The sequence below is a fragment of the Dendrobates tinctorius genome, unplaced genomic scaffold (assembly GCF_039654945.1).
Source record: "Dendrobates tinctorius isolate UK_male_01 unplaced genomic scaffold, ASM3965494v1 ptg000272l, whole genome shotgun sequence".
Classification (NCBI taxonomy): Eukaryota; Metazoa; Chordata; class Amphibia; order Anura; family Dendrobatidae; genus Dendrobates; species Dendrobates tinctorius.
This window is the reverse complement of record NW_027361939.1, coordinates 2247188-2271090: the sequence shown is the minus strand read 5'-3', so window position 1 is coordinate 2271090 and position 23903 is coordinate 2247188.

Below are 23903 nucleotides of genomic sequence, written 5' to 3'. Positions count from 1 at the left end.
ATTCCACCCACGACTGTTCCGGGCACTTGTTAACTGTTCAAAACAGCTGTCATGTACCAGGAAAGATGTGGGCTCACCGCCGGAGCCCACATCAAAGAGGGAGACATGACATCTGCATACTAGTACTGCACATGTCGTGAAGGGGCTCACAATGCATTATTGGTTATATAACACTATTGCTGGAGACAGACACTCATGCACCCTTAAACAGATGTAAATAGTAGTTGATGCAATATATACAATAATAAGCATTATTACAACACCACCACTCAAAAACTCCTTATTCTGTTAGTCCGATGGTGGTTTTTAAATCTTCAAAGTTAGCTCTGAGGAAGTGGCTTTGTCATAGCATCATCTATCATCTGGTCAGTCTCAAAATACACAAACAAGGTACTGTTACACCTAGCGATGCACCAGCGATCCTGACCAGCGATATGACGCAGTCAGGATCGCTGGTGCATCGCTTGGTGGTCGCTAGTGAGCTGCCACACAGGCAGATCTCACTAGCGACATCGCAGGGGTCGGGGGTCGCTACTTACCTGTCAGATGTGGCGATTCTGCATCCTCCCACCCGGCTCCACGCGTCGCTCGTCGACAGAAGCGCCCGACGAGGAATGGTCCAGGAGCTTCTCGCGCGATCAGCGATAACCAGCAGGGGAGCCGGTCGGAGGAAAGTATCACATGCAGCGATATCGCTAGCAATATCGCTGCTACGTCACAAAATCGGTGACTTTACAGCGATATTGCTAGCGATATCACTATGTGTAACGGTAATTATGCCACATTCTATCAAATCATCAGGTGACTGTTGATGTTTAATGTCAGTCCTTTGTTGTCTTCATAAATATTGGTCGGTTGAGTTGATGGCTTACCAAGATCTAATAAAAATTTGTTGCACCAAATGACTTGTGTGGGCTGCAGACATATACTCTGCTTGTGTGGATGACAAGGCTACAGACAGCTGTTTTCTGCTAGACCAAGTTTGAACATATAGGTGTGTGTCTATATTCAATCACTTCAGTCACCAGCCCAGTCTGCATCCACATAGTCTACGAGTTTTAGAGCTCCTTTTACAGATATCCTTAAATTTATGTCACGTTCAAATATTGAAGAACTCTCTTAATGGCATTCCAGTTTTTTTGGCGGTTTTTTTTCTACATATTTGCAGAGAATTCCATTTGTTGTTGCAATATCTAGTCGAGTCATAATTGCTATTCATTGAAGTACCCCAGTTGAAGTATTCATTGAAGTATTTCTCATTGTTAGGTAATAAATCATCTTCTTCTTCCTACTTTAAGTAGGCTTGTTCCATTAGCGTTGATATTCCTTTGGCTTCTGACATTCCAAACTGGTTCAGAATTGAGTTGATTTTTGCACTTTGATTTAGAGGAAAGCTTCCATCTTTCCTCTTTGGACCTGGATTCTGAGATATTGTGTCACATTTCCAAGGTCTTTAGTATCAAAATGCTGATCCAGAATATTAGTTATCTTTGCAATTTCTGTTTTCTTTTGATGAACTATAATCACATCATCCCCATATAGGAGGATATAAATGCAATTACTGTCTGTACAGTTTGTGTTAGAGTCCTGAATCTGGTCTGCTTAGCAACTGGAGAAAATGTGGCATCATAAAATTCACCATATTTCTGAGTATATCCTTTTGCAACCAATCTTGCTTTAAATCTGTGAACCTTGCCTTCAGAGTCATACTTGGTCTTATAAATCCATTTTCATTTTATTGCTTTCTTGCCTTGTGGTAGTTTGGTGAGTTTCCAAGATTGAAGTTGATAAAGGAACTTAATTTCCTCATTAGCAGAATTAATCCACTTCAGTGTTTTATGGAGAGGTAGTTGTTGCATCTCATCCCATGACTGCGGCTCTGACTCAGGTAGTGTTTTGAGAAAGTAGGCTAGATGCTTAACTCTTATACAGTTGCTTGATTTTGACGATCTCCTGACATCATTTTCACCTGATTTTTCTGGTGCTTCTTTAGTGGTCGAAGAATCTAACCAAATTTCTACGTCTTTTTCCCTGTCTTGAGAGTTTCTTCACAGATAACAGACTCCTTTATATTCTAGGAACATAGAGCATGACATTTACTGGGATCTTTCTGCTGTGTGTTGGGGAGACATGACTATTGACTATTAATGTAACCATTTCCAACCATTCCCACTTTCTGCTTTTCACTTTTACTCACCTACAAGATTCCTCTGACATACTCCAATGTAATTTCATAATCTGGGTGCTCATCTAGAGCAGTTACAAGTGTGTCATAGCTTTTTGGTAGACTGCTTAGTAGCAGTGCAGCAACATGGAAATTCTTTAGATTTTCCACAATGTCCTGCAGGTGCTCCACAATTTCTAGGGTATTTCTTATGTAATCCTGCATATCATGGCCCTTATTTAGCTTAGACTGATACAGCTTCTTAAATAAATAGAGCTTATTGTTGAGATTTATCTTTTCATGCACTTTTTACAGCTGTTCCCAAATATATTTTGCAATTTCATATTTAAAAACATGCACATTCGATAATTATCTATATTGAGGGAGGTGCTTTGTGCTTTTTGATCCTTCTCTACCCAGTCTACTTGTAGTGGGTCAAGTCTAGATTCCTGAGTGTATTTCCATGTACCTTATCTTATCTCTTTACCTTGAATTTCTAGAATTGGCAGCTCTTGTTAGTCAGATTCGACACTGTGAATTTCAGCATATCTACTGACAGCCATCTTTACTTCTTCTTCTTCTTAATACACTGGTGTTCTCTCTCCTCTAATTTATTTTCATTCAGTGCAATCCGCTAACCCTGACAGTCTGTCTAAGGGCAGAGACACACTGCCATATTTCTCATGCAAGAATCGCATCGTAAAACTTGCACTGGCTGTCGGCTCTCCTGACCTGAGCTTGACAGCTGCATAGAATCCATCATGCTGTCATGCTCAGGTCAGGAGAGGTGCTGGCCAGTCTGTGCAGTGCGATGAGATTATTGCATGAGAAATACGGCAGTGATTCCAGCCTAAGGAAAAAAATTGCAGAATGCACAAGTTGCATCCGATTATCAGAATCGCACTCCGCCATGCAAGAAAGTCCATAAAAAAAAATCAGACTGGGCTTGGATGATATCCGTGTGCAGTCCAATTTTCATGGACTGACAGAATGGAAAAGATTTTTTTCTTCATCTTCTCCATATCTAAGAAAATCTCATCACACTGTGATCAAACTCTTATCAAGCTTCTATCCGAGTTTGATTTGCAAAATCAGCTCAGTTCTCTTGTATGAGAGAACATACAATCATGTGACCTTAACCTAATTCTGGTCCTTTGACAGAAATATGAAACAAATCATTATTATTCAGAAGTGCACCACTGCTCTGCTTCTCTACCTGTCAAGGGCTGTGTGGTCTTGTATCAATGGCAGTTCAGTATTGTTTTATGTCTGCTTTAAAGTCTCCGCTCACTCAGCAGCGCTTGAGGTTTACACTAGATGCAATTTGTTAAAAAATATTCAGGCAGGTCTATTCAGATTTCATAAACCGGTCAGTAAATAAATCATAGCTACTCTTGGGCTTAAGGGAAACAAAAATAGTCTAAGTACAATTGCACATAAGTGTTGGTCCGGGTCACCCGGACAGCGTAAGATCCAGCACAAAAGACTCTGGCAGGAGATTTAACACAAGAGGACTTCTCACTTCCACTCTCAGTCACTGAATGTGACAGCCTCTTCTTTCTATCTGGCATAACATGCTTTGGGGTGGGGACATGAGAGCACCCAGTCCCAGTCATCTCTGTCTGTTCATAAACCCAGTCCTTGACATGCCCTATTAATTCTCTGAGCACTATACATGTGGGAACCTGCTCTCCCGGGCTTACATCACTGAGGCTATGAACTTTGATGACACATATCTCCCCTCAAGGACCTGTCTGGCTGCCATTTTACACTGCCCAATATTAAATTGTACATTTTTTGAATCAAGCTTTAGATGGAGTCTTAAAATGTTTTACTCATAAGCTAGGGTCACACGAGCATATAAAAAATATTCTAATTTTCACCCGGAAAAGTGGGCCAATTGTTTCTCACTTGTTATCTGTGTGCTGTCTGTATGCAGCCTATTTTTTCTACTCAGCAGCTATTACTCATTTTACAGGACCTTTTACAGCTTATGATGCTACAGATTGGTAATGTATCCATAAACATTGGATGCTTTACTGTGGCTCCATATGGCATCCATTTTATTTCTTGCACCCATCTGATTTTGGAGTGAAATCGCAGCATAATGGGAATTCACTGGGGATTCTCTCAGTTAAAAAAGTGTCATTACCACTGCCCCATTGAATAGCATTTATCCAAGTGATGTCCAATAAAAAATTGGATTTAACGATGGGTGTGAGTGTGCCTATATCAGGTTTATACTGCCATTCTGACATGGATTTTTCATAGTATGTACACCAGCCTCATCAGGTCTGCAATCTTCATTATAATAATATATGGAGCATGTAATGTGAAACTTTGTAAAGAGAATGAAGCAAAAAGCAAAACATTGATCATTTCACACAAAACCCCAAAAATGGGCCAGACAAAAGAATTTGCACCCTCAGCCTAATACTTGGTTGCACAACCTTTAGCCAAAATAACTGCGATCAACCGCTTCCGGTAACCATCAATGAGTTTCTTACAATGCTCTGCTGGAATTTTAGACCATTCTTCTTTGGCAAACTGCTCCAGGTCCCTGATATTTGAAGGGTGCCTTCTCCAAACAGCCATTTTTAGATCTCTCCACAGGTGTTCTATGGGATTTAGGTCAGGACTCATTGCTGGCCACCTTAGAAGTCTCCATGCTTTCTCTCAAACCATTTTCTAGTGCTTTTTGAAGTGTGTTTTGGGTCATTGTCCTGCTGGAAGACCCATGACCTCGGAAGGAGACCCAGCTTTCTCACACTTGAGATTGCTCATGCTTCCTCACAATTTGGTTTCTCAAGTCCTCAGACAGATCTTTAGTCTTCTTTCTTTTCTCCATGCTCATTGTGGTACACACAAGGACACAGGACAGAGGTTGAGTCAACTTTAATACATGTCAACTGGCTGCAAGTGTGATTTAGTTATTGCCAACACCTGTTAGGTGCCACAGGTAAGTTACAGGTGCTGTTAATTACACAAATAAGAGAACCATCACATGATTTTTCTAACAGTGCCAATACTTTTGTCCACCCTCTTTTTTATGTTTGGTGTGGAATTATATCCAATTTGGCTTTAGAACAATTCTTTTTGTGTTTTTTCATTTAAGACAAATTAAATGAAGATAATAATACCAAAGAATTTGTGTTTGCAATCATTTTCAGGAAGAAACTGAGTATTATCTGACAGAATTGCAGGGGTGTCAATACTTTTGGCCACAACTGTATGTTAGCACTTGGATAAGAATGAAGTGATTAAACAGAGTCAGCATGGGTTTGTAACTAATAAGTCATGTCAGACTGATTTAATTTCCTTTCATGACAGAATCACTGACTGGGTGGATCAGGGAAATGCTGTAGATATAGTACTGTATATCTTGACTTCAGCAAAGCATTTGACAAAGTATCTCACACAATCCTTGTTGAAACAATGACTATGTATGGAATTGACAAGGCAACTGTAAGGTGGATTCATAACTGGCTTAGTGATCGGCTCCAAAGAGTGGTCTTAAATGGCTGCATATCCAGTTGGAAGAATAACTCAAGTGGGTTATCACATGGCTCTGTCCTGGGCCCTGTGTTGTTCAACATCTTTATCAATGATTTAGATGAAGGAGTTGAGGAAAAACTGATTAAATTTGCTGATGACACAAAGCTAGGAGGGATAGCTAACGCTAGAGAAGAGAGAGAGAGAATTCAAAAAGATATAAATAAACTTGCGAAGTGGGCAGCAACTAACAGAATGGTTTTTAACAGGGAAAATGTAAAGTACTACATCTGGGCAATAAAAATGAAAAAAGCATATACAGAATGGGAGGAATAGGGCTAAGCAACAGCACATGTGAAAAAGACTTGGGTATACTAATAGATCACAGACTGAACATGAGTCAACAGTGTGATACAGCAGCAAAAAAGGCAAATACAATTCTAGGATGTATTAACAGAAGCATACAATCTAGAGCATGTGAAGTCATTATTGCCCTCTACTCCTCTTTGGTCAGGATTTGGGAATGTTTAGCTTGCAAAAAAGACTGAGAGGAGACTTAATAGCTGTCTACAAATATCTCAAGGGCTTTCACATTGTAGATGTCATGATCCCATGGTAGGTTTGGGACTGGTGCTCCAGGGCTTAATCATTGTGCTCTCTTTCTGGATCTGGGAAGGCTTTTTATACCCTCGGGTTGCTCAAATCCTTGTCAGTTATACTCCTGCTCTCAGTTGAGTTAAGTTGACCCCTGTGTGCCTGTGCCTTGTGCCTGTTCTTGTGTGTGATATCTTGGTTCTGACCCAGTTCGTTTCCCTTTTGTATTTGCCTTCTGATTTGGTACTGTCTGCTTGCTCGTTTGGTTCTTTGACTTCAGCGTGGTTTGACTATCCGTTCTGTCTGTCCCCTTGGTACCGTTATTACCTCTCCCAGTTTCCTGACTCCTTTGGCTTGGCCCTGACTGCTCTCCTGTTTCTGGTGCTCTTACCTGGGGGTTCTGACTCGTGCTATCATTCTGTGGTCCAGATGGACCCCGACACGTCCCACTAGCTCCTCCAGGCATCCTGCTCTTGGTTCCGCCCCCGGTCCTGTCTCTTTCCCCGGACGCTGCGCACCCCATTTGCCTGCACTGCACAGGTCGCGTATGTACTGGTGCATACCTATTACGCAGTCTGTGATACTAGAAAGATCATCTTTATTCTCATTTGCACAAGGAAAGACTATAAGCAATGGGATAAAACTGAATGGGAGGAGACACAATTTAGATATTAGAAAAAGCTTTTTGACAGTTAGGTGATCTATGAGTGGAACAGGTGATGAGTTCTCCTTCAATAGAAGTCTTCAAAGAGAGAGTGGACAGACATATATCTGGGATGATTTAGTGAATCCTGCTTTGAGAAGGGGGTTGGACCAGATGGCCCAGGAAGTCCATTCCAAATCTACCATGCTATGATTCTCTGATTCTATGACTCCGTGGCCCTGGCTGTTCCGTAAAATGGGGATATGTATTTGGGATTTAACGTGACGCCACCTGTGGTGTTCGGCAATGGATGGCTGATGCTGCTAAAGGAGACCACTGGGGCTGATGGTGATGCAGCTGGGATGGTTCTGCTCCCCACCGATGGAGCAGTGCCCCAGGGCTACCGCTTCCACTTATGACAAGCTTTGAGTACCTTGTGGTGCAGGACTCAGGGCACAAGAGATCACTGGAGGACACAAGGGCTGTAGTTTTCTTTTCCTTTATTTGATGGTTGATAGTACAGACCGGGGCACTCGTAACAGATCGTCATGGAGAGCTGGGCAGCCTGGAAGAAATTTTGGATACACCTAGTCAGGTAGGTAAGGAGGCCTTCCTTCTGCGCTGTCCTCCCTTTTTCTTCACTGCCTAACAGCTCATCTTTCTGCTGCTAACTGTCTCTCTCTGTTTTAAAAACAAACCGTTGTCCGCATGGCAGGCAGCTCGAGATTATCACAGGTGCCGCTCCTTTGTGTTGGCTCCGGGCACTGGTATGCTGCTGTGCTGTTGGGTATTAGATTGGGCCTGGAGACCTGCAGTCCCCTGCCCTCCCGATTTAGCTGCCGGGACTTGAGTACCCGCGCAACCACAGACTCCGGTATCCGGTTCCTAGTGCTCAGCCCTGGGGTGAGTTTAATCACAGCTCCACTCCTCAGGTTCTTCTCGACTTCTCTCCTACTTACACCGGGTAAGGGGACCCCTTCTTGCTTCCAGGCATGACATTACTCCCTGTGAGGGAGGCAATGCCACTGTGGCAACCGGACTCCTGGGGTGCCACAGATATAACATTGCTGCAACCTCACAGGAGTCCAAGAGGGAAGGATGCATACTTTTACCTTGAAATAAGGTTGAAACGAGTATTATCATAAGCTATTGGACTGCAAAGGGCCCATATATTGTTTTGCACAGAGGCTGACTTTAGTCTGTGCTCGCCAGTGGGGTAATGTAGAAATTTAAACAAAAATACTAAAAAAAGATATGTAAAATTAGAATAAAAATTACTTATTCTATGCGAAGAAAGCACAAATTTTCACATCACAGTACAGAGAGTGAATGAAGCAGCAAAGAAAAGAAAATTTATGGAAGGAATTTAATCAGGTACGCAGTATGATTTAATCCTGTGATTCTTATTGTCAGTCCCAGTTACTTTTAATGTCTCCATGGTAGCTATGAAATAAGTCTGGGAAAGTCGCATTCTCCAAATGTAAAGCATAATGATCACAAGCTGGCATTGAAAGAAACAGGCTGACTTGCTCTGGGCCACAATAATCCAAGCCAACACGTATAACTCATCTCCCACCCCCCATTTACAGCCTTCACAACACCTTCCCCTGACAGATATAGATATGTATACAGACAATATATCTCCCAGGAGTATTAGCCGTGATTTATCCTTAACAGCTTGCTGAGTGAATTAAAGCCACAAGCAAGTCAAGCGGTCACTCACGCAGAGAAATGAATGATTTATCTCTCTTTAGGGGGTGGAAACATAGAGGGGGAGCTGCGTTCCAGTCATTTTATATACATGCTGCTCAATTTTATTACCTACTTTTATTGTTCTAGTTTAAGGGCACTATAAACTGACCGTGAAGGCGCGCCGATATCCCTGTATTTCTCTACTGTATGAAGTGCTGGTGGCAGCATTTATATGGTTGGCACAAGATAACTACCTGTTGATTTCCGATTTAGTCCTAAACCATTAAAAAGTATCAGTCATTTCATTGTCATGTTATATTGTTTCGATAGTGGTTTTTTTTTTTTCAAATGTTCTTCGATAAAGGTTTGACTGCCTTTAAAGAAATGTATTTTTGGATAAGTCGGCCCATAAAGCTCTTACATAAGTGTGTATGTTTTGTCAACAGAGGGATGGCACTTCTCCTGCCACTTATCTCACAGGAAATAAAAGTATTATAGGAGAAAGAATGTATATATTAAATAGAGTCATGAATTAAGTAATATATTAGATAAATAATATGGCATATTAATTAATAAAATCTAATAGATGGACGGCGAGGAACTGGGAGTTGTAAAGGATTTCAACCAACAGTGATAGCTCAAGATGCAGCGACGACATCGGAAGTCAATCGGAGAATAGCTATGGGCAAATAAACAATGAAGTCATTGTTCAAGGTCTTCACATTAAGGAACATATCACTAGCAATCAATGACACGGAGGGTACATAGTTTGGTCCTTTCTGTGGTCACAGAAGGATGCGAAATTTGGACGATAAAGAATCTTGATAGAAGAATTGAGGCGTTTGAAATGTGGTTCTGGAGAAGGATGTTATCAATACCATGGATGACAAAGAGCAAATAAATCAATTGTGGAAGAAATCAAGCCAGACATGTCACTTGAAGCAAGGACCACCAAGCTACAATTTGCCTATTCCAAACACATCAAACTAAGAGCAGTCAGTGGAGGACATATCTTTGGAAGAATAGAAGGAACAAGGCAAAGAGGAAGACGAGCAACCTGATGGCTTATTGCAATCAAGATAACAACAAAGAAGACCATGGTGGATCTATCTAGGCTTAGACAAGATCAATCTTCATACAGATCTTTCATCCATCAATTGCCATAGCTCGTGATCAAGCAGAAGACTATAATTTTTTTAATATACTGTATATATAGTATTGCTAGGAGATCTCTGTGTGAATGAAGCTGTAGTGTGAATACGAGACTGTTACTCACCTTCCCTGGCTCCAGCACCAGGTTCCAGGTCTTCTTTCTGTCAAGATCCCTTTCCTCTTCTGCATGCTGATTTACAATAATAACTAACATCATGTTCCTTGTCCTTTTACGCAAGTGAGTTGTCAGGTAGTTGGAATACATGTTACTACATTACAAGCTATATCATCATTATATATCTCCTGACTAACCTCACTCTACTATACATACTACATCCTCAATGTACATCGCTTGATTAACACAACTCTCCAGCTTTCTTGGACTCTGCTACATCACTACAGTGAATCCCCTAACCAACGCAACTCTGCTGCAATGCTGGACTTTGCTATATTGTCTAGTCGTCTCCAATTCAAGTCTGTTACAACATTGTTATTTGCTTCATTAGCATAGTTTATCTGTTGACCAACTCAACTCTGTCACATCATTGGGATCTGGTTTAGTTCCCAACTCTGACTTTTCTTAACTTATTTACATTGAGATACGTGAACTATCCTGCACTGCTTCATACTGTACCTTGGTTCTGTTACATTGTTCAGCTCTACTAGGCTTCTTTCCGTTGAGCCTCTGCTAAATTGCCAGTCTACTCTGCTGTGCAGCTATCTCAACATTACCTCATCATCCTCCCTGACCTGAGACCGTGACTTTTTAGTAGACCACTATTCCAAATGCTGTCAAGTTTCTTCACACTCATTTGTTTCTTTTCCAAAGATTTTATTCTTTTAAACAATGGGGAGAGGGGAAGACGGGGGGGGGGGGAGGGATGGGAATGGGAATGGGAAGAGAAGGAAAGATAAGGGGAAGTAGGGAAATTACAAGTTGACATCATGTACAGAAAATGCAAAACATGTATTAATGATGTCATTTTACAAACGTATCTTGCCAACGCCTAAATATGTAGAATACAAGATTATACAATAGAATAATAGCAATAAAGAACATAAAAACACACAAATGAGTATAATGAGTGTCATTACAGATCTAACCCTATGTCAAATAGTAGATACAAGATCAGTTATGTCAGAGGCAAAACTAAAACAGCTTTTGTTATATCGAGATTACTAAGTGATAAAGGATTCATTCAAGTAATAGGAGTAGGGAAAGTTTGGTCCCATTTAGACCATTTCCTGTAGAAGTTACTGAATTGGTCATTAGCCAATGCGAAATGCAACTCATGGGATCTATGTTGTGCGATCAACTGTAAGATATCATCAACTTTGGGAAGGAAACGGTTCTTCTAATGGAATGCAATGGAATTTTTTACCACAAGACAAACATGGATGACTATATATTTTAAGGCAGGGTCCAATTCCTCTAGATTAAGGGAAAGTAGGGCCAAGTGAGGTGTGAGGGTTGTGGTTTTGCCTGTAAGTTTGCTAATGATGCGGGAGGAGATCTGCGACCACAAGATACTAACCGTTGGGCAACTCCAGAAAACATGTAGGATGTCTCCCTTCTGACCGCAGTCCCTCCAGCATAGAGGCGAGTTCGTACTCCCAATATGGGCAAGTCTATTGGGGGTATAGTACCAACGTGATACAACCTTAAAATGGGTCTCCTGCAATGACATGGAGAGTACGGAGTGATATGATGAAGAGAGAGAGTCCTCCCAGTCTTCTACAGTGAAGGAAGAGTTTAAGTGTTTCTCCCAACTCAGCATTGAAGGGCTTTTTGTCAAGGCCGTATCTTGGTTGTAGTTATCATAAACAAAGCCATGACTCCAGAAAATACGATGACCACAATTATTAAGTATTTTTATGGATGACTCAGTGAAGTTTAGTTTCTTGTCGATAAATATTTTTATATTATCCTTAAGAGTAAGGTATTCGAGAAACAGGGACGAGGAGATATTATATGTAGTTTTTAGTGTTTGAAAGGATAAAAATTCCGTCCCGTTAAAAATGTGTTCTAAGTTTGATATTTTTAAATCTGCCCAGATGGGGGATAATGAATGGTTAGTCATAGAGTAAATGAGTGTTAGGGGGAGTTTCTTAAGGATGGTCGTTTTATGGGATCCTCTCTTTGGTTTAGAGATCTTAAACCAGGCGAGTGCAACAACTTGAAAGATTGGATGAGCAACAGAGTTTGGAAGGTTGTTAGCTATGGCATTATAGATTATGGATCTAGGGTGCTTATTGTTATTAAGTGTAGATTCTAAGTCAAGCCAAGCCGGGGGATCTGAATCTATTAACAAATGGGCACTTTGTTTAAGTAACAAAGAATAATAGTGGGCTGTGATGTTAGGGATGCTTATACCTCCATTCAATCTTTTCTTAAATAAGGTTTGAGTGGCCGTTCTGGGCTTCTTATAGACCCAAATGAAAGAATTAATCTGTGCCTGTAAGTTAGAAAGATGGATAGAAGGGATAGGGAGTGGTATACACCTTAAAATGTATAATATTTTTGGCAAAGTAAAAAGCTTTATTGTAAGGATCCTTCCCCACCATGATAGAGATCTATCCCTGAAAATCATGCAATCCTTATTTATTAATTCAGATAGTTTTTTAAGGTTGGATTTAACTAACCCAGTGAGGTTACTGTTCACTGTGATTCCCAAATAAGCAAATTCCTTGTCACACCAGTTAAGAGAGGTTACAGTTTTAATACATCTGGTTTGGTCCTTACTGATGTTTAACGGGAGAATGTTAGACTTGCGTTCATTGATTTTAAAATTGGACAATGATGAGAATTTGTTAATTTCTGAGAGAGCCTCAGGGATGGAGATCACGGGTTTGATTAAAGTTAGGATAACATCATCAGCAAAAAGACTGATCTTATGATGACGATTTAAGGTGTTTAATCCTACTATTTTGGGTTTTTTTCTGATCTGTTCGGCCAGAGGTTCCATAGCTAAATTAAATAGAATGGGGGAGAGGGGGCAGCCTTGTCTAGTGCCATTTGATATGGTAAGTGGCTCTGAGACATGGTTGTTACAAATTACACTGGCTCTTGGGTCTGAATATAGGGCCATGATGGAGGATGTCAGATTATCATCGAACCCGAATTTTTTGAGGGTCTGCTTGAGAAAACACCAACTAAGTCTGTGGAATGCTTTCTCGGCATCGAGTGACAACAGAGCCATGGGTGTTTTCGAAGAGAGGTTTCGAAGAGTTAGCCCATTTTATGGTATTGATGATTTGCCTTGTTGCATCGGCTGGTTGTCTCCATTTTGTAAAGCCCATCTGATCATTGCTTATCAGTTTAGGAATTATCAGACTTAGCCTATTCGCTATGATCTTAGAATACAACTTAATGTCTGTGTTAATTAGTGAAATAGGGCAGAAGTTCTCTATGGCTTCAGGATCCCCTTTCATTTTGGGGATGACCGAGATCGAAGCCATCAGCATTTCAGATGGAAAAGCTCCCTTTCCTGAGGCATAATTGAACATCTCGGTAAGGTGAGGGGAGAGAGAATTGTTGAAGGCTTTGTAATAGGCGTTGGTTAGTCCATCGGGACCTGGGGATTTGTGAAGATTAAGTTTCTTGATGGTGTCTTCAATTTCAATAGAAGTAAACGGGGCTGACAAAAACACTATATCATCGGAAGATAAAGAAGGCATATTTATTGTTGATAGATAGTTATCAATTTTTTCTAGGTTTTGGGAAAGCGGCTTAGGGTCAGGGTTTAAATTATACAGCTTGGCGTAGAAGTTCGGAAATTCATTTGCTATTTCCTGGGGATGCGAAAGTTTAGAGCTACCATTAATCGAGTTAATTCTATTAATTTTATTATGAATTCTTTTGTTTTTGATTCGGTTGGCCATGTACCTCGTGGGTTTATTGAGAGACGTGTAATAGTTATACTTAGAAGATTTTACTATTGCTTCATAGGGGGAATTCAGCTGAGTCCTGAGTTCTTGTCTTAGTTTAGCAAGTTCTAATTTTAGGGTGGGAGATGGTGAGGCAAGGTTCACAATGGTACTTTCAAGTTTACGGATTGATAGTAGAGTAGCGTTAATTTTTTCTCTATTCTCTTTCTTTAATTTAGATGTAATGCTAATAATGATGCCTCTTACAACCGCCTTAGTGAATGGGTTTGTCACTTCTGTTCTATTCTCTCTAAAGAAGTTATCTAAAGCTTCCTGGATGACAGTCTTGTGGATTGGATTATGTATAATGTTTGCACTACACTTCTAGAGTTTGGCATTCTTCAAGGGAGGACCCAATAAAAGTTTGCCAAAAACCGGAGCGTGGTCAGAAATGGTTCTGTTTCCAATGGAGATTTCCTTAAATCTAGTGAGAGAAAATACATTTGTAACAATCAACTCAATCCTGGATGCGGATTGATGCACCTCAGAGAAATGTGAATATTCCCTCGATGTGGAATTTAAACACCTGAAAGCATCCAGTAACTCATTTTTATCTAACCATGCATTGAGGTTATCATGATTAGGTCTTGAGCTTGAAGAATAATCCATAATATTGTTGGGAGTGATGTTGAAGTCACCTAAAAGGAATAAATCACCTCTTTTCACAATAGACACCTTTTTCATGACTTTGTTGAGGAATGACACTTGATCTCGGTTAGGAGCATAAATATTGACCAGTATACATACCTGATCATTCAGTCTGCCCACCAAGATATGGAATCTACCCCCCTCGTCCTTGTGTTCCTCCAAGGCTTCGAAGGGGATAGAACTCCCAATCATTGTCAATACTCCAGCTTTCTTTTTTGAGTTACAGGACTCGAAAATATGCGGATATTTAAGTAAGGGTGATTCTCGTGTAGGAATTTTGATTCCTGGATACAGGCAATGTCTACACGAGAATCTAGGAGTTCCTTCCAGAGGATATGCCTCTTTCTTGGACTATTCAAGCCCCTGACATTGTACGATGCCACTTTGAAGCTCATGGTTACAATGCGGTGTGACTGACTAAGGTTAGTCTGCAGCGGAGTTACGCTGGATGCTCAAGGAGAAGGTTGAACTAGCAACACCAAAACTTATAGAACTTTGCTAACTACCAAACCTTTAGTTAACTTGTCGTCAACTTTGAATTTAGCTGCAACGAAAGGGTTAACACAATAAAGAAATTTTTCAAGTAGTTCAATTACGAAACTATCTCCTTACAACGGGGTCCAGAATGTGGACGGGAAAAAAAAAGAGAAAACCTCCAATACGAGGTTAATCAGGCCAAAGCTGCCTGTTAAAACAAGGTAATCTTCCATGGCGAAGGTCTAAGTCATTTGCCGTGGTTAGGTTGAGCTTCTTTAATAGACCTGAGGAAGTCTGCTCCTTCTTCCGGTGAGAACAGAGGTATAACAAAAGCATAACATCAGCAATGAAGGAGAAAGGCATCCTTTACAAATGGGGATTTCCCGTGAAGCTGCTGGTTTTCTACAGAGGGAGGACAATACCTCTGTTACCACACTCATTTGTTTCAATCAGACTACCCAGCACCCTAATGTCATCTTTGTTTGTGGCATAACAAATACTTATCCAAGTCATGGGCTTTGAGAATCCACCTCATTAGGACAGAAACAGCAGTGACCACAACTCCATTCACTCCTATTGGTGTATGGGAGCAGTTGTGATCCCATGAATAGTGAATGGATTAGTGGTCACGCTTAGATACTACCGATACAGTCCCATGGGTTGACACATTCTCTGTTCCCATGATCTTTGGCGGTTTCACTGATGAATCATGAAAACAAAATGATGATGCTTTGTTAAAAATTGAATTTTTCTTTAAGAAAAATAACTATATTATGAAATGTTTACAAGGTCATTAAGAAATTACTTTAGCCAGGTTCATAGACGTTGTACTCAAGAGCATGTCTTGTGTCTCTGACCATAACAGTCTACAAACTCCACATGCTTCTATAATTACAATGATTAGGTTAGTGTCCAACAGAATAGAAGCATAGCTAGAAAAGAATAGGAATTAGCAGCACATTTTCTCACATTCCCCCATGTCCCTAACAATTGAGTTCCTATACTGAACACAGCTATGCAGTCTGCTACCTGTGTGGTGCGATGAGCTGCAGGCGACCAGAAATTAAATTGAAAGACAGAGGATAGCGGCTGCAAACACAAGGAGCTGTCAGGCTCTGTCACTGTTTATTGGTTGCATATGGAAACTATTCACTTTTCACACCATGGAAAGGAACAAAGGTCAAGGAGAGTAGGTGACACCTGGTAAATGAATTGTTGTTGAGACTGGGGACTGTCACAATGAGTCCTGCAGACAAGTCATAACAAGCAAAGAAAATGACATACCACACTATAATATACTGCTAGATAAATATCATCTAAGATATGAGATCATGAAAACTAAGATATGAGCAGCGCTATCAAAAACTATGATGGGCATATAAGAAAAAAAGGAATAAGAAAACGTATTAATGAATGAGATCATTAAACAAAAGAAAATCAACATTGTCCCATCATCAAGCTACACAAATTTATATTGGGGAATTTCTCCACCACAAGGTCCTTATAGATATCCTGACTGGTGTTGAGCAAGCACTAAAATGATCAAGTGCTTGGTACTTGAATCGAGCAGGTCAGACATTCGAGTATAATTCAAGCCAATGGGAAACTTTAGCAATTTTCCGGAAAACCCTAACAGGAGGGCTGGAGAGGGGCAGAAAAATTGCAGAAATGAATGGAAACAGTGCTAAAATGTAATGGGACCAGGATGGGAAAGACGCCTGGACACATTTCTGAGTCACAGGTCACTGAAGAGAACAATGTTGTGAAATTATTACGCCACTTGCACAGACAGACAATAAAACATACAAAACCGAAGAGAAAAAGGATTTTAATGCCTTTCCTACCTTTGACATATAGTTATGTTTAAGTTAGCCTCCCGCCTGTTTGCTGCAAGCTCCGGCGATGAGACTGCAACTTTCTGGCACATGTCAGCTGATTTCATCTGCTGACATGTGCCTCAACAGCCGAGGGTGGAATTGCAATCACCCGCAGCTGTTAATATGTTAAATGCTACTGTCAAACTCCGACAGCCGGAAGCGCAACATTAATCCCGTAAAATGTCTCTGTTAATCTCTGCAGCCGGGTCGTGGCTTGAAGAAGTTATCATGTCGTTCTGGGCCAGATGGAAACAACGGGAAAAGTGAATGATTCCATCAGAAAGCACTTTAGCTGTAAGTCACTATCTGTAACTGTGCTGTGATCTCTTATATGTTCCGTAGTAGGACTAGTATCTACCACTGACCATATGGTAGTAATATCAGTGTTGATCTTTACATAGAGATAATTTTCAGCAACAGTGTGGTCATCTGCTGAGGTTCTCCTATATTCACTATTAGGATGCATCCACTATAAGTTTCACCTCCCCTGAAATACAACCCTAGTTACGCCTCTGAAAGGAGCCATGCCAGTAAAATGCATTAGCTGAAACTGCTACAGTACCTTGGCACATCCCATAGCTATGACCCTGTTATTGAGATCAAATTTGTACAGTAAAAGAGACACCGCATAATAGCATCAACCTATACAATATGTATATATGTGCAATGGGGGAAAAAGTATTTAGTCAGCCACCAATTGTGCAAGTCCTCCACTTAAAAAGATGAGAGAGGTTTGTAATTAACATCATAATTAGACCACAACTATGAGAGTTAAAATGAGAAAACAAATCCAGAAAATCACCTTGTCTGATCTGATCTGACAAGATTTATTTAGCAAATTATGGTGGAAAATAAGTATTTGGTCACCTAAAAACATGCAAGATTTCTGGCTCTCACAGACCTGTAACTTCTTCTTTAAGAGGCTCCTCTGTCCTCCACTCATTATCTGTAGTAATGGCACCTGTTTGAACTTGTTATCAGTATAAAAGAGACCTATCCACACCCTCAATCAGTCACACTCCAAACTCCACTATGGTGATGATCAAAGAGCTGTTGAAGGACACCAGAAACAAAATTGTAGCCCTGCACCAGGCTGGGAAGACTGAATCTGCAATATGCAAGCAGCTTGGTGTGATGAAATCAACTGTGGGAGCAATAATAAGAAAATGGAAGACATACAAGACCACTGAAAATCTCCCTCGATCTGGGGCTCCACGCAAGATCTCACCCCGTGGAGTCAAAATGATCACAAGAACGATGAGCAAAAATCCCAGAACCACACAGGGAGACCTAGTGAATGACCTGCATAGAGCTGGGACCACCATAACAAAGGCTGCCATCAGTAGCACACTACGCCGCCAGGGACTCAGATCCGGCAGTGCCAGATGTGTCCCCCTGCTTAAGCCAGTACAAGTCCGGGCCCATCTGAAGTTTGCCAGAGAGCATTTGGATTATCCAGAAGAGTATTTGGAGAATGTCATATGGTCTAATTAAACCAAAGTAGAACTGTTTGGCAGAAACAAAACTCGTGTTTGGAAGAGACAGAAGACAGAATGCTGAGTTGCATCCAAAGAACACCATACCTACTGTGAAGCATGGGGGTGGCAAAATTATGATTTGGGGCTGTTTCTCTGCAAAGGGAACAGGACGACTGACCCATGTACATGAAAGAATGAATGGAGCCATGTATCGTGAGATTTTGAGTGCAGACGTACTTCCATCAGTAAGGGCAATGAAGATGAAACGTGGAAGGGTCTATAAGCATGACAATGATCCCAAGCACACTGCCAGAGAAACAAATGATTGGCTTCGTAAGAAGCATATGATGGTCCTGGAGTGGCCTACCCAGTATCCAGATCTCAACCCCACAGAAAGCATTTGGAGGGATTTAAAAGTCAATGTTGCCCAGTGACAGGCCCAAAACATCTCTGATCTTGAGAAGATCTGCATGGAGGAATGGGTCAACATACTACCAACAGTGTGTGCCAACCTTGTGAAGACTTACAGAAAATGTTTGACCTCTGTCATTGACAACAAAAAATATATAACAAAATATTGAGATGAACTTTTGTTAATGACCAAATACAGTGGGTACAGAAAGTATTCAGACTCCTTTAAATTTTTCACTCTTTGTTTCATTGCAGTCATTTGGTAAATGCAAAAAAAAGTTCATTTTTTTCTCATTAATATACGCTCTGCACCCCATCTTGACTGAAAAAAACAGAAATGTAGACATTTTTGCAAATTTATTTTAAAACATAAACTGAAATATCATATGGTCATAAGTATTCAGACCTTTTGCTCAGCATTGAGTAGAAGCACCCTTTTGAGCTAGTACAGCCATGAGTCTTCTTGGGAATGATGCAACAAGTTTTTAACACCTGGATTTGGGAATCCTCTGCCATTCTTCCTTGCAGATCCTCTCCAGTTCCATCAGGTTGGATGATGACGTTGGTGGACAGCCATTTTCAGGTCTCTCCAGAGATGCTCAATTGAGTTTAGGTCAGGGCTCTGGCGGGGCCAATCAAGAATGGTCACAGAATTATTCTGAAGCCACTCCTTTGTTATTTTAGCTGTGTGCTTAGGGTCATTATCTTGTTGCTAACTTGAATGGACTTCTGTCCAAGCGGATTGCACCAGAGCCTGACAGAGAGACCGGTATTAAGTAACTACAGGTAATACCTGTTAATTAGCATCCTAAATAGTTGAACACATATATTACCTGTATACTTTGTATATTACTTACTGTGTATTGATTTGTGCATTGATAATGTTCTGTACTATTACCTATTCGTCTCCTATTGCAGACACTGCAAAACATTGCAAAAATACTCTCAAACAAACCGATGGTGGTCAAAAATGTCAAAAAAGTGCTCCGGAAGCAACCAAAAATGATGGCTCAGGGAAAAAATGCAGACATTTCAAGAAGTATCTTCCTTTTCAAAAATGTCCCAGATTCGCCCACCTAGAAAAGTAGTTCTGTGCACTTACCTTGACACTCTCTGCTTCTTCTTGGGCTTTTCTGCACATTTTCCTTGTATAGTGTGCAAGCCATTATCAGTGCAGAATAGCCATTCATTCACTGTGCACTAATACCGTACTTATCCATGTAGTTTGGAGCTCAAGTTTCTATGTGAACGTGTCCTCCATATTCTGTTTCTTTTAATATATGTTTTTAAGTGTAATATATTAATGTATTTATTTTACATTTTCCTCCGTAAGTCGCATATTTGTAGGAGTATACCATGGCATTCCAGCAGGTAACACCTGTACAATAAACATATTCAAGCTAGCCAATAAATAAAAGTCCAATTATATCGGTAATGTTGGTATTAGATCTACTGCTTAATGCTAAAGGAGTCACATGTCAGATCCCGAGATCAAGGGACGCTCTTGCCTCCAATAAACTGCTCATTATTCTGTACAGACTTATGTCACCATACACATAATGTTTCTCAACCCCACTTAGTGATGTACCCTCTAATAATATTCAAATGAATCAGATTCAGGAAAGATGAAATGTATGATGTGCCAATTTCCAGATTTCAATGATACGTGTGTGTTTACTGATCTGTAATTGCTATTTGATGGAAAAAGAGCCAGTTGCGGTTAAAAGCGGTGATGGCTGTTTAGATTGCCATTCAGAAATAATTGATGTTATACAAGAAGCAGAAACATACATTCTATACCATGGAGAAGTACCGTGTAGAGGGTGCAACTCACATTACCACCATGGATTCCATGCCTTTTTCAGCTGGACCATTTGTGGGCATATTATTATTATTATTTATTATTATAGCGCCATTTATTCCATGGCGCTTTACATGTGAGGAGGGGTATACATAATACATACAAGTACAGTAATCTTAAACAATACAAGTCATGACTGGTACAGGATGATAGAGGACGCTGCCTGCGAGGGCTCACAATCTGCAACGGGATGGGTGAGGATACAGTAGGCGAGGGTAGAGCTGGTCGTGCAGTGGTTTGGTGAATCGGTAGTTACTGCAAGTTGTAGGCTTGTCGGAAGAGGTAGGTCTTCAAGTTCTTTTTGAAGGTTTCCATGGTAGGCGAGAGTCTGATATGTTGTGGTAGAGAGTTCCAGAGTAGAGGGGATGCGCGGGAGAAATCTTGTATGCGATTGTGGGAAGAGGAGATAAGAGGGGAGTACAGAAGGAGATCTTGTGAGGATCGGAGGTTTCGTGCAGGTAAGTACCGGGAGACTAGGTCACAGATGTACGTAGGACTCAGGTTGTGGATGGCTTTGTATGTCATGGTTAGGATTTTGAACTGGAGTCTTTGGGTAATGGGGAGCCGGTGCAGGGATTGACAGAGGGTAGAGGCTGGGGAATAGCGAGGGGGACAGGTGGATTAGTCGGGCAGCAGAGTTAAGAATAGATTGGAGGGTTGCGAGAGTGTTAGAGGGGAGGCCACAGAGCAGGAGGTTGCAGTAGTCAAGGCGGGAGATGATGAGGGCATGGACTAGTGTTTTTGGCAGATTCTTGGTTGAGGAATGTACGGATCCGTGAAATATTTTGAGTTGAAGTCGGCAGGAAGCGGAAAGGGCTTGGATATGTGGTTTGAAGGAGAGATTAGTGTCAAGGATAACCCCGAGGCAGCGAGCTTGTGGGACTGGAGAGAGTGGGCAGTCATTTACTTTAATGGATAGGTCTGTTGGGGGGATCACGTGAGATGGGCGAAAGATGATTAATTCTGTTTTGTCCATATTAAGTTTTAGAAATCTAGCGGAGAAGAAGGATAAAATAGCAGACATATACCCAGATTAACTCATTTGGTCCATAAGATTTATGATTAGATTCCTGTATTTTTGTCTGAGAAAACAGGAGCTGCAGACCACCTTATTCATAACATCAAAAATATCCCAACAGAATCCCCAGCATTATAACGCCAAGCTGATATAGTCCATAAGTCAGCTTACTGCAATTTAACAGGTCTGGATGACAGGCAACCCATTTTGAAACATCCTGTAGACCTCAGGGCTATTGTTTTGCAATTTTCTCATTTCTTGAAGGTACAGATATGATTTCAGATAGCTCCTGCATATATCGGCGATGCATTGTAAATCGCATGCAAATGATTTATCTCAGATCCAGTATGATCTGCTTTCATTAGCGCTCGAGCAGTACTTATAATTTGCCGATATGCTAGCCTCAACTTGCTAGTTTTACATTTTTCACTAACTTCAATGGTTTTAGTTACTGCACTAGACATGACAACAGCTTCATTAGTGGTTTCTCCCTTTACGAGGCATGAAAACATATTCTAAGTGTCATCTATTAGTGCAGTGAGTTCAGGATTGTCATTTAGAATAGATTGCATAAGTAGCTGTTGAAGACATTTATCCAGTAGAAGCTGGCCACTGAAAGCCCTTTCAACTGTTTTACCACTAAGCACATGCACTACGACATTTTCACCTTAGACTACATCGAAAATACTTGGCCTATCCTTTAGTGTACCTATCACTCCAAGGGAAATTCATAAAAGTGCAGAAACTACCAAACACAAGGACATTTTTTTTATATGGGAATCCTGTGGGCCAGCTTTCATGATTTCACTAGCTTTCCAGTACAGGGGTTGATCAAAAGTTATTATAGAAGGAACATGATGTTTGCTTGCTAAGTTATTAATGAATTCTAATGTTAATAGACTGCACGTTTTGTTACCGGATGACATATTGATCATGGCCAAAAAGAGGATGGAGGACTGGCCATCATGAGTATTCCCCTTGCGAATTACATGCAACATTCCCTGCCAATTTGGTACAGGTTGCTTGAAATGGAATGAAAGTTTCCATTAAATATCTATATCAGCTGTGATGTTACAATTGTGATAACATGCAAGATCTTTATTTCTCGTAGTTTCTTGTATTTTTGCCCAAAATCAACTCTACTAGTCCCTAATTTTTTTTACTATTCACAATATACGTTCACTTTTTTCCTGGGGTCAATGCAGCAATCATGGCCATCCCAAGAAATGTTCCTTTGCCGTCTATTGTCATAGCATGGTGATCTACTGTACATTGTAACCGGCAAACAACCAAGAAGAGTCAAATAGCTCATTACCTTGGAAAAATTAGTCTGGTGCGCCACAGGTAGCGGTATTCTTTTCAAATTGGAACAGTTCACTATACAATGATCTATGCCACATTTTACTAAGCATATTCAAGAGGAAATTAGATCAATCATGTTGGTGCTTCTGTATTGCTAAACCAATCTTTTTTGGGGGCAATGACAGCTTTTGGTCTTGCTGTTTGTATGATGGCTTGCCCTATACTGGCAACTTTCCGTTGAATTTGTTTCCCCACATATAATTTTTTCAACATGTTTCATATTTTGTTCAACATGTTTCGTAATGTTTCTGGATTGAATTTGAGTGCAGAGTGGAGCCTCAGATCCTGAACCTTTGGGTAGAAATTAATAGCACGCACAACATTCTCATTTTGCCCATGTTCAGCCTTGCTGCTGTATCAATTATGACTTTCTTTCTGCATTATGTTTGTACTAGTGAATCTTAGTAGAATTAACAAAATGTGTCTGAGGTCTTCTGTTTAAATGTGACAATGTTCTTTAAGCCGCAACCTTCAGTGACGAAGATTGTATCTCTGTAATGTTCTATGAGATATATAATGCCATAAGAAGATAAATCATTGGTTTTCAAGCTCTATTATTTTTTTCTTGAAGTTCTCAAATGGTCAACTGTCCTTCATCATTTTCTTCAAGATAAGCACACATTTTTAAAAAGCATGTTCTTGGCCAGAATCTTTAGGATGCCCACATTTCCAACACACTTCAGCAGTACCAGATGAAGCATCTCGAAATTGGTGTGCCAGATCATATCCAGTTTGAAAATTTACACTACATACATGATGATACTGTATATGCAGTCAGGTGCATGAAGATCTCAATTCTACATTTTACTTTCAATGACTAATCATCTGATCGACTTGAACAGCACTTCTTGATGGTCCTGGCAAATGTACAAATGTATCTGTCCTTACATAGCTGTAGTCAGAACCTCCAAGGCAAACAAGTGGACAAAAAAGACAATCACGCCGATTAATGAAAGGCTGTGCAGACTCTCGTTCACTTTTCCTCAGTTCGAGTTTACTGGACTCACATTTCATCGATTGAATGTCTTTTTTATTCACATAACATTTTTAACATTGCACTTGCACTTTACAGCCAGCAGTGACAACAGCAGAGAATACTTGCTGCAT